This window comes from Garra rufa, chromosome 2 (genome assembly GCF_049309525.1).
Source record: "Garra rufa chromosome 2, GarRuf1.0, whole genome shotgun sequence".
NCBI classification, from domain to species: Eukaryota; Metazoa; Chordata; class Actinopteri; order Cypriniformes; family Cyprinidae; genus Garra; species Garra rufa.
The window spans coordinates 18,643,796-18,659,172 of record NC_133362.1 but is presented as its reverse complement, the minus strand read 5'-3'; positions in this window follow the sequence as shown (position 1 = coordinate 18,659,172).

The window sequence follows — 15,377 nt, the reverse complement described above, 5'->3', positions numbered from 1 at the left end:
GCTATATTTTAATAGTTAGAAAAACTAATTATAAAATTAAGAATTAACTGTAAATTTGTCTAAAATTATGAAAGGACAAAAAGGCAAAAAACTTCAAATCATAACTAAATGTAGGCTATGAATTCCTATGAAAAGTCTGAGTTAATAATGGGAAAAAAATTATATATGGATATATAAAGCACACATTTTAAACTTATAATTAAATTAATAAATTACCATATTAAATAAAATACTTTATACTATATCTTTTTTAATTATTTTAATATTTATTAATCAGATTTTGACTTACAGTACAATATAGCATATATTTTTATTAGTATATCATTTTCATGAGAACTGCAGCTATGCATTTTCAAAATGTCATTAAATGTAAAATATTTTTAGCTATTTTTAAAAAGGTGCAAATATCTTGATTCATCCAATCAGTTGCTCAAATAATATCTAATCATAAAAAATAATTTAATAAAATCTTAAAATAAAAGGAACTTCACCAATACACATTTTGTCTAAAAAACAATTCAATATATATACATATATTTTTTTTTTACCAAAATTTGAAGTTCGAAGTTTATTTACTTTTCTGCTTAGCATTACTGAAATTTAATTATTGCAGAAAGTACATCAAAAGATAAAATTGCCGGGGGAAATAATAAATACAAAATACTTAAGAAATAATACTATTCAAAACATTCCCTCAGGATTGTTTATCTAAAACAGATGGCAAGATATTTGGACCTGTGAGGAAGCACATCTAGAAATTATTTTCCAAATCTAACCTTTGTTCTAATGGCCCGAAGATCAGGCTCAATTTTGTTTCCCAAGATTATTCGACATGATTCCACTTGTCTGCAGGGAAAAATATATGCAGGACATAAATAAAAGAAAACCAATCAGACATGTAATTGAATATGCCCTGAGTTGTGCAAATTAATTTAATATAATTGTCACATTAGATAATATTAAATAAATCAGTTTTTCCTCTGTGTGCAGTACAGGCTATCTTTCACACTCAAAGTCTAAACCAGAATTGATTGCATGTCAACTGAAAGTCAAAAGTACCTTTTAATGTAAAGAAAAGTGGAACTTTAAAGACCTTTCCAGAATTTTTCCCACTCCTGCCTTAGGGACTGCACTAGTTTACAAGCAATGACTGAAGTGTAGAGGTGCCCTTATAAACTGCAGCAACAATGTTTAGAAGACTGATTGAAGGAAACTCCTCAAAGCAGCACAAAGACATGTGGCCTTCACTCTCACAACAGTCTGACTCCAGAAGCCGATAAGTAGAGCTATTTCGAATCTTACTGCTGAGAAGTGAAATGTTATTTTCAGTGTTACCTTTCAGAAGTCACTGCCGCTATTAAAACGCAAATGTCAGCTAGGCACTAGGAAGCCACAAAAGAACGAAAGCTAATGCAGGTTCAGCGCCAAGTAAAGGCGACCCATGAACTGAAGAGTATATAAATGCAAATATATATAAAAGAAGTCTTTAATTCTCATAAAAGCTGCAAAAAGACAGTAAACATTAATTTTGTGAAATATTATTAGAATTTAAGGGGAGACAAAACACTGTTTTTTCAGGCATCTGTCAAATTTTGGAAACAAATTTGTGTGTGTGTGTGTGTGTGTGTGTGTGTGTGTGTGTGTGTGTGTGTGTGTGTGTGTGTGTGTGTGTGTGTGTGTGTTTTCAGACTAGTAGAAAGAAAACATCCAAAAGGCACTGTTAAGTGTTTATTTTATAGCATTTTATCTATTTTGTGGCAATAGATTTAAATTACAATTAATATTTTTAATCTTGTTTTCTCGAAATTAGTTTTTTCTCCTACACTGAGCCAAAAATATCCACTTCAGTAACACTTATGCACACCAAACTTTATATTTTTACTCCTGTCTATATCCTGAAGGTTTTTACAGAGGGATTTGTTCACATATAATTAGCTTGATTACATACTATATTTTATTCCCCCCAAAATTATATAATATAGAAAATATAGTGTTTTCTGTCTGTTCTAAGTATTTGCTGAATTATGGAGTGACAAATTCCCTCTGTAAAAACTTTTGACTCTAATATGTCAAAAAAAAATGTAAACAAGAATTTTGAAACTCAACCAGTGTATCCATTTTTGTACTACGAAGAAAAATGAAACAAAAGCACGCACATCAGTCTCAAATGGGTGCTCGACTAAAAAGCAACAAGTACAAAATAAAGTGTAAAGTCGGCAACCCCAAAGCTCCAAAAAAAATATCAAAAATATTTATTTATAAAACAACTTTCGCATAGCGTATGTAACCTTTCGAGCATGCAGGCTCTTCATCAGACAAATTGAATACTGATGTGCCACTCTTTATATCTCCAGGTGATCAAAATCACATGACCAAACACCATGTTACTGACCAATACATCAACAACTACAATAAATCTACACCCAAAAACATGTAAAACTATGCAAAATACAACAATATTGTTATTAATGTACACTTCAAAAAACACTTTTTTGAAAAAAAAAAAAAGTGTTTTACATTTATTGTAGTTGTTGATGTATTGGTCATTAACATGGTGTTTGGTCATGTGATTTTGATCACCTGGAGATATAAAGAGTGGCACATCAGTATTCAATTTGTCTGATGAAGAGCCTGCATGCTCGAAACGTTACATACGCTATGCGAAAGTTGTTTTATAAATAAATATTTTTGATATATTTTTTTGGAGCTTTGGTGTTGCCGACTTTACACTTTATTTTCCATTTTTGTACTAGAAATGTATGCAAATTAGCACACATTTCATTAAATATTGCCTCATTTGCATATTTAATCTAACATTTTAGAAAACTTGTAATACAAAATCTTTTTGCAATTATGAGTGTAATCAATCATTGGGTAAGCAAGGCGATAACTATGTTTGTTTTTTTACCCTATTCACCTGCAGTGTCTTGGCTGTGTTTAAGATATTTTAAAATGTTATTAATTTGATTTGTGATGGCAAAGCTGAATTTTCAGCATCAGTACTTAGTTAGTGTTACATGATCCTTCAGAAATCATTCTAATATTCTAATTTGGTGCTCAAGTAACATTTCTTATTATTATCAATATTGGAAACAGCGTTTATTTGAAATAGAAACCTTTTCTAACATTACGATGTCTTTACTGTCACTTTATACATCAATGCATCCTTGCTCAAATGTATTAATTGGCTTAAAAACTACTTTAGAAGAGTTATAAAACGATATATAAATTTGTCCAACATTATGAGAGGACATAAAGGGGAAAAAAATAAAATTCTAATTAAATGCAGGGATTGAACTCCAGGTTACACCACCTATGGGAAGTCTGAATTAATAAGTGCCCTGAAAGTAGAAAACCCAGAAAACAACTTCTGAATGATAGCCAAGTTTCTATCCATTGTACTTATGTTATCTAAAAGGAAACAGTCCTCAATTAATGCTGTGAGGTGCTTTGGATTTAAAAAAAAAAAAAGTCAAGTAAGGCCACAAAAAACTGTGGTGGTTCGTAAAATGAAATACAGAGTATTCTGTACACGTCACCACAAGGAGTCCCTTGGCTCTCAGAGGGCCTTTAGAGCCTACACAAAGATTCAATCTGAGAAAGCCTTTCATAAAGACACTCTTGACTGCTTATTCATCGTTGTGCCCCATGGCCCTTCACTCATCTCCTGACAGCACCCTCTTCACACTGCAGGAAATATGGACAAGATCATCTCAAAAAAGCACACAGTATGTATGAAGAGTAGATTCTATACATATGCTCCATCTACACATCCAAATCTCACAGCTCACATATCTATTCTCCCTTCAAAATGCTGCCTGTTTGTTTTGAAATAAACTTTAGGCTTGCAAATTGAACACTAAATATAGAATGACTTTCTTTGTTGAACCGGCTGACAAAAGCAGTCAATCTGAACAAATACAAAATGCATCTACTATTAAAGGTGAAGGCATTAATATGTGGGCAGTTGGGAAAGGTAGAGGTCAGTGATGGACTGATGAAAAAGAGGAGTGGGGATGGTGTGAATAATTTAGACGAGTCTTCCCTTCCTTCATTAACCTCTTGCCATGCAGACCTGCTTCACTAAGCCTCACTGAAAATAGACTGTTCTATTAAGTGTTCTGGAGTTCACACACACATATTATCTCGCACATACTGTACACACACATTGAAGTTTATCCTCAAGCATCCACTGTTTCAAACATTCTTCCATTCATGGTTTGGTTTACGCAAACACTCACAGTAGGGGTGCTGCGATATACTGGTATTGACAACAATTGTGATATTTAATAATGAAACACTGTTATCATGTTAATTAGGGGTGTCAAAATATACCGGAATCGGCGATATTTGGAAATGAATATTACACATAAGATAATATGACACTTATGGAGCGTCAAACTCTCACCTGTGATTTGTTCAAGTCAAAAGTTTACATACACCTTGCAGAATCTGCAAAATGTTGATTATTTGATCAAAATAAGAGGAATCTAAAATGCATGTCATTTTTTATTTAGTACTAACTTGAATAAGATATTTCACATAAAATACATTTACATATAGTCCACAAGACAATAGTTAATAATAGTTGGATTTATAAAAATGACCCTGTTTAAAAGTTTACATACACTTGATTCTTAATACTGTGTTGTTACCTGAATGATCCACAGCTGTTTTTTTTTTTTTTTGTTGTTGTTGAGTGATAGTTGTTCTTGAGTTCCTTGTTTGTCCTGAACAGATAAACTGCCTACTGTTCTTCAGAAAAATCTTTCAGATCCCACAAATTCTTCGTTTTTTCAGCATTTTTGTTTATTACTCATACGCAACTATTACGGAAGCTTCAAACACTCACTGATGCTTCAGAAGAAAAAAACGATGCATTAAGAGCCAGGGGTGTAAACTTTTGAACTTTTTATTATTTTCCTAAATATCTTTATTTTTCATTTAGTACTGCCCTTCAGAAGCTACAGAGGATACTTGTGTTTCCCAGCAGACAAAATAAGTTAAATTTACCCTGATCTTCAAATTCAAAAAGTTCTTAATGCATAGCGTTTCCTTTTGAAGCATCAGTGAGTGTTTGAACCTTCTGTAATAGTTGCATATAAGTCCCTCAGTTGTCCTCAGTGTGAAAAGATGGATCTCAAAATTATACAGTCATTGTTGGAAAAGGTCCAAATACACAAAAATGCTGACAAACCAAAGAATTTGTGGACCTGAAACAAGGGACTAATGAACAACTATCAAAAAAAAAAAAAAAGAAAAGTGGATCGTTCAGGTAACAACACAGTATTAAGAATCAAGTATTTGTAAACTTTTGAAAGGGGTAATTTTTTATAAATTCAACTATTGTTTTCTCTTGTGGACTACATGTAAACATCTTTTATTTGAAATATCTTATTCAAGTTGCACTAAATAAAAAAGACCATGCATTTTGTATGATTCCTCTTATTTTGGTAAAATAATTAACATTGTTGGATGTAAATCTTTGACTTCAACTGTATATGGAATAGTGTGATTCAGTGGTCAAAAAAGAAAAAAATATTAATTTAACTTATAGCATGATTTATTTATTATTATTTTAAATTTTTCTAATGTAACTTTTAAGATTTCTATAGATATCACAACATATAATTATTGTGAATTTTTGAAGCCATGATAATCATGACAACCCTAACTTACAGTGTCCAAAACTCATTTTTTTTAAATCTAAAAATAAATAATTAACAAATAAATAAAGTTTTAAGGACTTTAAACTGTTATTAAAAACAGACACAATTCAGAGCAAATATTTAAGATTTCTACTTCATTAGAAGGCACATCTGTGCCATGTAAAATCCTTTTTACAAACAGTAATATGTTCTTGCTTTAACTGAAGCACAAGATGTTCTCCGGATGTTTCTCAAATCATGCTGGAGAACATGATCACCAGATCTCACACAAACCTGTGACGCTCATGCAGCTCAAGTGCTGCTGTCATCAAAGCAAACAGAAAGACAAACCAAATAGTGAAACATTTTTTTTACTTTAGATTTCGATTTAAACTGTTGTGCTAAGAATATATAATAATTTCTAATGTAAAAAATATATCACAGAAGAATGCAAAAAAGAAGCATTTTCAGTGCTCAGTCTTCTGAAACCCATTTATATATTTATTCTGGTCTCTGCAGCTTGAAGATGGAGAGATGAGAAGATGGATGGTAATAAGCTCTCCTTTATTGTATATAATAATTGAGGACTGAAAAATCACCTTCCTGCCAAGTAAAGCAACACGACCACAGACCTCTGAAGTCACAGCTGTCTGATATGATGTTGAGTCATTCACCTCCCACTCTTTGTGTGTGTGTGTGTGTGTGTGTGTGTGTGTGTGTGTGTGTGTGTGTGCATGTGTGGTGGTAAGCGATACACTGCATTTCTTGTCTTTCTCTCAAATCACAAATGTAGCACATAAAAGTTTGATAAGCATTTAATGATGTTGTTTCCGTTTGTATGTGCTTTAATTACTGATTCACGTCCATTACTGATTGTGCAGTGGACTGTGGCAGCAGAAAGGTCAACAAAAACAACCTGATTAACCAGAGATAACGAAAAGAAAGAAAAACACAGAACTAGAAAGAGAAAACTAAAGAAAGCTTTACCTTCGATTAGCAGCCTTCAGATCTCTAAGCAGAAGCCATGTTGAACTGTTCAGTCTTCTTTTGCCTCATATAACTGTCAAAAGTAATAAATGACATTTTCATTAAAATATGATAGAGAAATAGTCATAAAGCACAATAAATTGTATATTATTCAAATAATAATAATAATGTTCAGTATATATATATTAGTTTCGCAAAAATCGACTACTGCAAGCTGGAAGGTTTTATGTGCCTTTTGCACATCAGCTATTAAAACCATTTCACTCTTGGTACTTGAGTTGGCGACCTGCTGATTGTTTCATAACATCGCACAGTAATATTCACAAGCATGACAGATGCGTTTTCTTCTAAGATGTTTTAGTAGGAACGCATCTGCTAAGAGCATCGCTGTACATGTTATGCAGTAAAAGCTGCAGCAGCCATCAGCACAATGTCTCCAGAAACTCTCACTAAATATTAAAAACATGTAAATTAAGTTGTCTGTATCTGTCTGTGAGACAGAGAAATGATTCTGCCAAGGTTGAGTGGACTGGCAGAAGGCTTCCCGCTGCTCCCCACGTCCATCTGCAATGGAAAATTCACTTTTTCTCACTGAAACACACACAGCAATCTCTCCACTGAGCCCATGGATTATTGATCAGTGTAAAGAGCGCAGGTCACAAAATATAGACCCTTTCTTTCTTTAAAAAAAAGAAAGGAGGAAAAAAAAAAAGAAAAAGCACTTTTTCTCTTTTCTGAACATTTTCCATCTTCTTCAGCCCAGCAGGAAACTCCAAATGCCACCAGACCGCTGAACAGAGAAATTAAATGGAACGAGAGGCAGGGAGGAAGGGAAAGAGAGTGAAAGATATTGTTAGGGAGGGAGACAGGGATTCTGATAGAGATGGGGATGAGGACATGTAAAGGTCAAAATATAATAGCCATCCAGTTTCACCTGCTGTCCTCTAACAGATCATGTGAAGCAAACAACACGGAGGGAGAGAGGGAGAAAACAAGAGAGAGTGTTTGTGTGCATGTGTATTATTCATTGCAGAGTAAAGCTTATCATTCAAATTTGACCTTTTATAAATTTTTTGCATGCTATTCTCAATAAAAAAAAAATGTTGGTTCCAGTAATCTTTCAACAAAACATCTGCCTCTGAAACAACATACATTAAATTATGGAGGTAAAATGGATTGTAATTGGAGAACTTTGGCTTTAAATATGTAAAATCTCTCTATTTTAAATTAGGCAAATACAAAAATCCACATAAAATGGAAAATGTAATGGTAATTTCATTTAACCCTGAAGCACAACACTAAGGGTTAAACTGTGTAAAGTTCAAAATTCATTCATATTAACCCAGTAGATTGAATCCGTACAGTACATTGAATCTTGGCTTATAAGAAATCCTGCAAACAGTTTGCTGAAGACAACCTGCTCAAGAGCATGAATTACTGGAACCTGTGGTCTGATGAGACTAAGATAAACTTGTTTGGCTCAGATCGTGTCCAACATGTGCGGCGATGCCCTGGTGGGGAGTACCAAAAAAATAGTGTCTTGCCTACAGTCAAGCATGGTGGTGGTAGCATAATGGTCTTTGAGGGAAAAATGGATTCCATTATGCACTGTACATTTGGAAGCAGAACATGATGCCTTCTCTACAGAAACTAGGCTGAACGGCAGTTTTCTAACATAACAACAACCCCAAACACAACACCAAAATGACAACTGCCTTGCTAAGAAAGCTGAAGATGATGAGGTGGCCAAGTATGTCTCCAGACCTGAACCCTAAGCACCTGTGGGGCATCCTCAAGCATAAGGTGGAGAAGCACCATGTGTCTAACGTCCAGCAGTGGCAAATAACAACAGTGCTAACACAATATATTGACATTTTGGAGCTATTTTGACAATAATGGCTGCATGTTGAGTCATTTTCAGGGGACTGAAAATCTATCCTGCAAAACAAGCTGCACATTGACTGCTCCAAAATATATCCAAGTTTCATTTCTATAGTATTGTCCCTTGAGAAGATATACTAAAATAGTTGCTGAAATGTGAGGAGTGTACTCACAATGTGAGGAGATACTGTATATGTTCCAATCACTGCAGTTTCCAGTTGAAATTACACTAGAGGCAGTAAAACTTCTACAACTTTTATTCCTTTTCACACAGAGTATGATATACAGAGTCAGAGGTACAGTATTTTGATTAATAAAGCCTAATTTTCACACAATTACTTGCAGATTATTAAGGAATATATAAGGAAGTTAAAATAGCGCGGCTACATCAACGTTTTCTACAAAAAAAAAAAAAAAGAATATACTTTTTAACCCCAAATGATGAGAGCACTAGATCTGCGATAAAGGTGTTTCACAATGCCATAGAAGAAGCTTTTTTGTCTAAATGGTTCCATAAAGAACCTTTAACATCTGTAGAAACGTTATGCTTTACAAAAGGTTCTTTGTGGTGAAATAAGGTTCTTCAGATTATAAAAAAGAGATGGTTCTATAAGGAACCTTTGACTGAATGGTTCTTCTGTGGCATCGCTGTAAAGAACCTATTAAAGCACCTTAATTTTTAAGAGCGTAGGACAGGGCAAAAAATTCCATCTTATGTTAACCTCCAACTTCAAAATCGTCCAACATCGTTGTTTTACTTCCGCCTACGTCACACGTGACATTTCCAACGTGACTACGTAATGCGCTGAGGTTGGGCTGGTGCAAAATGACCATTTGTGGTTAAAACGTATATACATTTTTATAGTTTTAAAAAACTGACAGATCCTCGGCTGGGTAATTTGGACCTTCAAACCACTGGCCACCATTGAAGTAGTCTCAGACGTCACGCCCACGGAACGTTGGCTGAACATCTGATGCATATGGTACACTTAACTGGAAACACTTCAGGAATGTCGAAGTCATCATCTGATTAGTTGAATTTGACCGGAATTCCGGGAGATGCGAGTGTCACGTTTATTTTTCGGTCCGCCGGGAAACAAAGCGCAGACTGATTTACTCGGCGTTTTGCTAAAAGGTGCTTATGCAGACGCCATTGTTGTTATACACATTTGCGACGTTCGCAAAAAAATTACTGACTTACTGCTTGTTCTCCCTCTTCTTCGTTATCTTTCAATGCTGGTTATTTCAATGACTGACTTGTTGCACGCCAGTCTGTTGTTGTGGGGGCATTTCCACGCACCGAAACGTGACGCTGAACGAAACGAAATGTGATTGGTTGTTTGACATGTCGATCAAACGGTCTTATGGGCGGGACTTGGCCAATGAAAGCTGCCATGAATTCCAGACCTTCAGCCGTCAGTCTGAAGGTCAGGCTACGCGAGACTACCATTGAAGTCCACTATATGGAGAAAATTCCTGGAATGTTTTCCTCAAAAACCTTAATTTCTTTGCTATTGAAGACAGAAAGACATGAACATCTTGGATCACATGGGGGTGAGTAAACTATCAGGAAATTCTAAAAGTAAACTTCTCCTTTAATTGATTTAACCTAACAACTAGCAACAGCATGTTAAAGACATTTATTACTATGATATGTAGTATAATATTATATAAGCAAAGAAGAGACTGGTCTCAGTACTAGCATTAGCAGAGTTATTGCTCATTAAATGAAAGAACACACATATATTGCAATATATATCACATAGCCTCCCAAAGCCTATAAGCACAAGCTCCCCTAGCACAACTACAAAACTCAAAAACATAACAGATACTCTTCTAGATAGTATCATAACTGAACATTAAACACTTTCTCTTTACTGAAAAACACATACAATTACACTTAATTTCAACATTTTCTCTCTTAATGCAGTACAATGCAAAGCATGCTGGAAACTACAGATCTAAGGCCCAGTTAATTATGCCAACAAAAAATATTAATGTTGTCCCAACAACAATTATTAAGTAAGCTGTAAAGAACATAATTATGTATTGCTTCAGCTCATTTAATAGCAAAAATCATTTTGTTTTTATTGACAAAAGGCATCTAGTCTAGTTCTCCACTTCGCCAATTCAAATATGTATTGGCTTTAAGTGCGTTTATTTGGCCACCTGTCATATAACACCTTGAATTATATAGTATTTAATGTAGTTCTATTACAGATATATATAGAAACATTTGTAATATTATATACTGCAGTGGTGTGAGGTGAAATGGAGAAGATAAGAGAGGGTTTCTTCTTTCATTTCCAGGGATTTTAAAGGATGAGATTAACTTTACCCAAGCCCTTGCTGCTGTATGCGGATCTATTTCAGTATTCTCAATTTGAAACTCAAAATGCTAACAGCACTAAAACTTCCATGTGCGATGGTCAGAGTTTTCCTGTGGAAACAAACTCTTCAAAAGCATCCCAGGGTTCGAAGCTGAAGGCAATGTGAATGAATTTTTATTTCTGCTTCTACTGAGGCTTCAAAGGAAGCTATAAAATGTGTGAAGAAGAGAAAGAGGCAAAGAGGAGGATGAGAAGGGAAAATTAAGATTATGATGGATATTAACAGCAGGGCAAGACATTGCTAAAATCAAGATTGTATAATTACCGTAATGCTGAATTAATAATGGACCATATGGCATCTCTCACAAATCCTCAAGCGATTCCCTTTGCCACAATCCCTCTCATATTCACATCTTCAGATGTTTTATCATGTAATCTATGAAGTTAAACCCCTTGCTGATGCTGAACTCAAAGTCTGAGTTCCCTGGCATGTATCAGAAATACACTCACACATATAGATGTGTGTATGTATGTGTATATTATTTATACAAAATACATTTATAAAAAAAAATTATTTACACATAAAAATGTTTCAACTTGATAATAATGTTATATATATATATATAATTAGCAATTGTGAGTTTATCTCACAATTCTGAGAAAAGGTCAGAATTCCCAGAAAAGAAAAAAAAAAAACAGATTTGCAAGATATAAACTCGCATTTGCAAGAAAAAAGTCAGAATTGCAAGTTATCATCTCACAGTTCTGACTTTATAACTCGCAGTTGAGAGTTTATATCACGCAATTCTGACTTTATAACTCGCAATTGCAAGTTTATATCACAATTCTGAGAAACAAATCTGATTTGTGAGTTCTTATCTTGGAATTATGACTATATTTCTCGCATTTGTGAGTTTATATCACACAATTCTGAGAGTAAAAGTCAGAATTGTGTTTATATCTTGCAATTCTGACTTTATAACTCTTACTTGTGAGTTTATATCAAGCAATTCTGACTTTATAACTCACAATTGCAAATTTATATCACAATTCTGAGAAACAAATCTGATTTGTGTGTTCTTATCTTGGAATTCTGACTATATTTCTCGCATTTGTGAGTTTATATCACACAATTCTGACTTTATAACTCGCAATTGCGAGTTTATATCTAACTTTTCTGAGAGTAAAAGTCAGAATTGTGTTTATATCTTGCAATTCTGACTATAACTCGCAATTGTGAGTTTATATCACACAATTCTGACTTTATAACTCTTACTTGTGAGTTTATATCAAGCAATTCTGACTTTATAACTCGCAACTGTGAGTTTATATCAAGCAATTCTGACTTTATAACTCTTACTTGTGAGTTTATATCACACAATTCTGACTTTATAACTCTTACTTGTGAGTTTATATCAAGCAATTCTGACTTTATAACTCGCAACTGTGAGTTTATATCAAGCAATTCTGACTTTATAACTCGCAACTGTGAGTTTATATCACACAATTCTGACTTTATAACTCTTACTTGTGAGTTTATATCACACAATTCTGACTTTATAACTCTTACTTGTGAGTTTATATCAAGCAATTCTGACTTTATGACTCGCAACTGTGAGTATAAATTAAGCAATTCTCAGAAAAAAGTCAGAATTGTGAATTAATATCTCACAATTCTGACTTTATAACTCTTACTTGTGAGTTTATATTAAGCAATTCTGACTATAACTTGCAAGTGCAAGTTTATATCTCAATTCTAAGAAGAAAAGTCAGAATTGTCAGTTTATATCTCGCAATTCTGACTTTATAACTCGCAAGTGCCAGTTTATATCAAGCAGTTCTCAGAAGAAAGTCAGAATTGTGGATTTATATCTCACAATTCTGACTTTATATCTCACAATTGCGAGTTTATATCTCACAATTCTGACTATAACTTGCAATTGCAAGTTTATATCTCAATTCTAAGAAGTCAGAATTGTGAGTTTATCACACAATTCTGACTATAACTCACAAGTGCGAGTTTATATCAAGCAATTCTCAGAAGAAAAGTCAGAATTGTGAATTTATATTTCGCAGTTCTGACTTTATATCTCACAATGCAAGTTTATATTAAGCAATTTTGACTATAACTCACAATTGCGAGTTTATATCAAGCAATTCTGACAATAACTTGCAATTGCGAGTTTATATCTTACAGTTCTGAGAAAACCTTGCAATTCTGACTTTATAACTTGCAATTGCGAGTTTATATTTCGTAGTTCTGAGAAAACCTTGCAATTATGACTATAACCTGCAATTGCAAGTTTATATCTTACAGTTCTGAGAAAACCTTGCAATTCTGACTTTATAACTTGCAATTGCAAGTTCATATTTGACAGTTCTGAGAAGAAAAGTCAGAATTGTGAGATAAAAATTCACAATAACCTTTTTTATTCAGTGGTGTAAACGGCCTTCTGTAAATTTGCAAGTGTGTAAAAATGCTTTTTGAGCCTTTAGTAAGGAGAAAAGAAATGGTGTTGACTGATGAATTGGCATGAATTTGTCTTTAAGAACATTAAAACTTAATTTTCACCAAAGGGGGTCTTCAAAATATGTTAAAATTCAAAAGAGAAATTTCAAATTGTAATAATATTTTACAATATTACTCTAAAGTAAAATAAAACTACCCAGAAGGTTGGGTTAAACATTTAATCCAACTGCTGGGTCAAAACAACCCAATCACTTGGTTTGTCTATATTTCACTTTAGAGTATAAACAGCAGTAAAGATGCAAAGGGGATTCTAGGAAATTAAGGTACCAGTGTTCCATTACATTCTTATCTGCACTCTGCAAAGACATCACATTTACAACCACAAGCAGTAATGAGTTCAGATAGGACATAAAAATATGCTGCAGTGTGAGCAGTACATACTCAGGCCGTGATGGGTTTACAGTCAATTAAGAGCTCAATACGGAACAAGCATTTGAGATAAAATCAACAACCACAGCACTCAGAGAACGTCTGTTCTGTGGCTGAAACACAAAGAAACCATTAAATAAATATCATCTTCATTGCACAGCTGGGAAAATCAAGTGGACAACCTCAAAATTGTTTATTTAAATGGTTCATCAGGACTTCTTTTCATTTTATCTACAGATGGCCAGGGAGAGTGATAATGAGATTGCATTTTGTTCTGCAATAAATTTGAAAGATTTTGAGAGATTATGGCATTTGAATTCACAAATACACACATGCACTGCATTGCGGCAGGGCTAGCTATGTTACAGCTGTTACAGCGCAGGAATTTGCATCTCACACATCCAATTCAACACACACATAGATGCTGCTTTAAAAAGACACCCAAACATACACACACTTTCACACTTCATGTGTGTGTTGATGTGCTGCAGTAATAGACAGTAAATCTCCACTGGCTCAGTCATGCACTGCTTGTCACAACAAGTACCTGAACATCTCTTTTTGTGTCCATATCAGCAATTCCTCGTAGAAGGGAAGCAATTTTGTGCTAAACACTTTTTCACTCTGGTTAGGTACAAAAAACTAATTTCTATCATCAAAGCCCAAACAGGCAGTAGAGAAGCATCTTCAGAGAATGGATTTCATCTGTTCAAATGTCTTTAATGCATCATCTTTTTATATTAAACTAAATTCACAGAATTCAATTACATCCTTTACAATACAGTGATGGTACTGAATGATTACCATATTCATGTACCATGGTATTTTTTTAAGTAAAGTGGCAAGGAGAGATGTAAAATCATATCTTAGGATACCATCTTGCCTTTCTTTGTTATTCCCTATTACTTATAATCCAGATTTTCTTGCTGCCCTGAACAACATCAGTCTCTAGGCCTGGTTAAAAATAGATATTTCTCAAATATCTTGCTTTTTTCTAGGAAACATCTTCAATCTTTCCAGCAGATATTGGATCAATACAACATAGTGAAAACATATTTCTTTAAATATCTTTGGATGTGTCATTTTATACAATCCCTTGACTGAAACTGAACAAAACTGACTGGAATTAAACAGATTTTAATCGATTTACTAAGGGGTTAATATATGAAATATACAATGCCTTGCTAGATACATTTGCCTTTTGAAGACTTTTTGGGAAAAGGACCTAGGCAATGGCATTGATAATGCTGACTGGTCTGCTGTATGTAATAATCTTTAATTTAAACTGTATTTTCCTGGGGCTTCATAACCCTAATTATAAATTAATTAACAGACTTTATCTCAGGTCACTGTGCTTAATGATGTACAGAAATTCTTAGTCTTTGTTTAAAAAAAAAAGGTTAGGGAACCTTTCTATGCTTTTGGTATTGTGATAAAATTATTTAATTCTGGACAACAATACATCATATTATTGAAGAACTTCTTAAATTGCGATTTTGTTTGTCCTACTGAACACTGGAATGGAGACAGTGTTTGAATTCCACGTAAAATATCTTTTCTAATTCTGGTTTATCTGGCAAAGAAATGTATATCGTTACTTTGGTCATCCCCTCAGGTACCATCCTTCAAAAT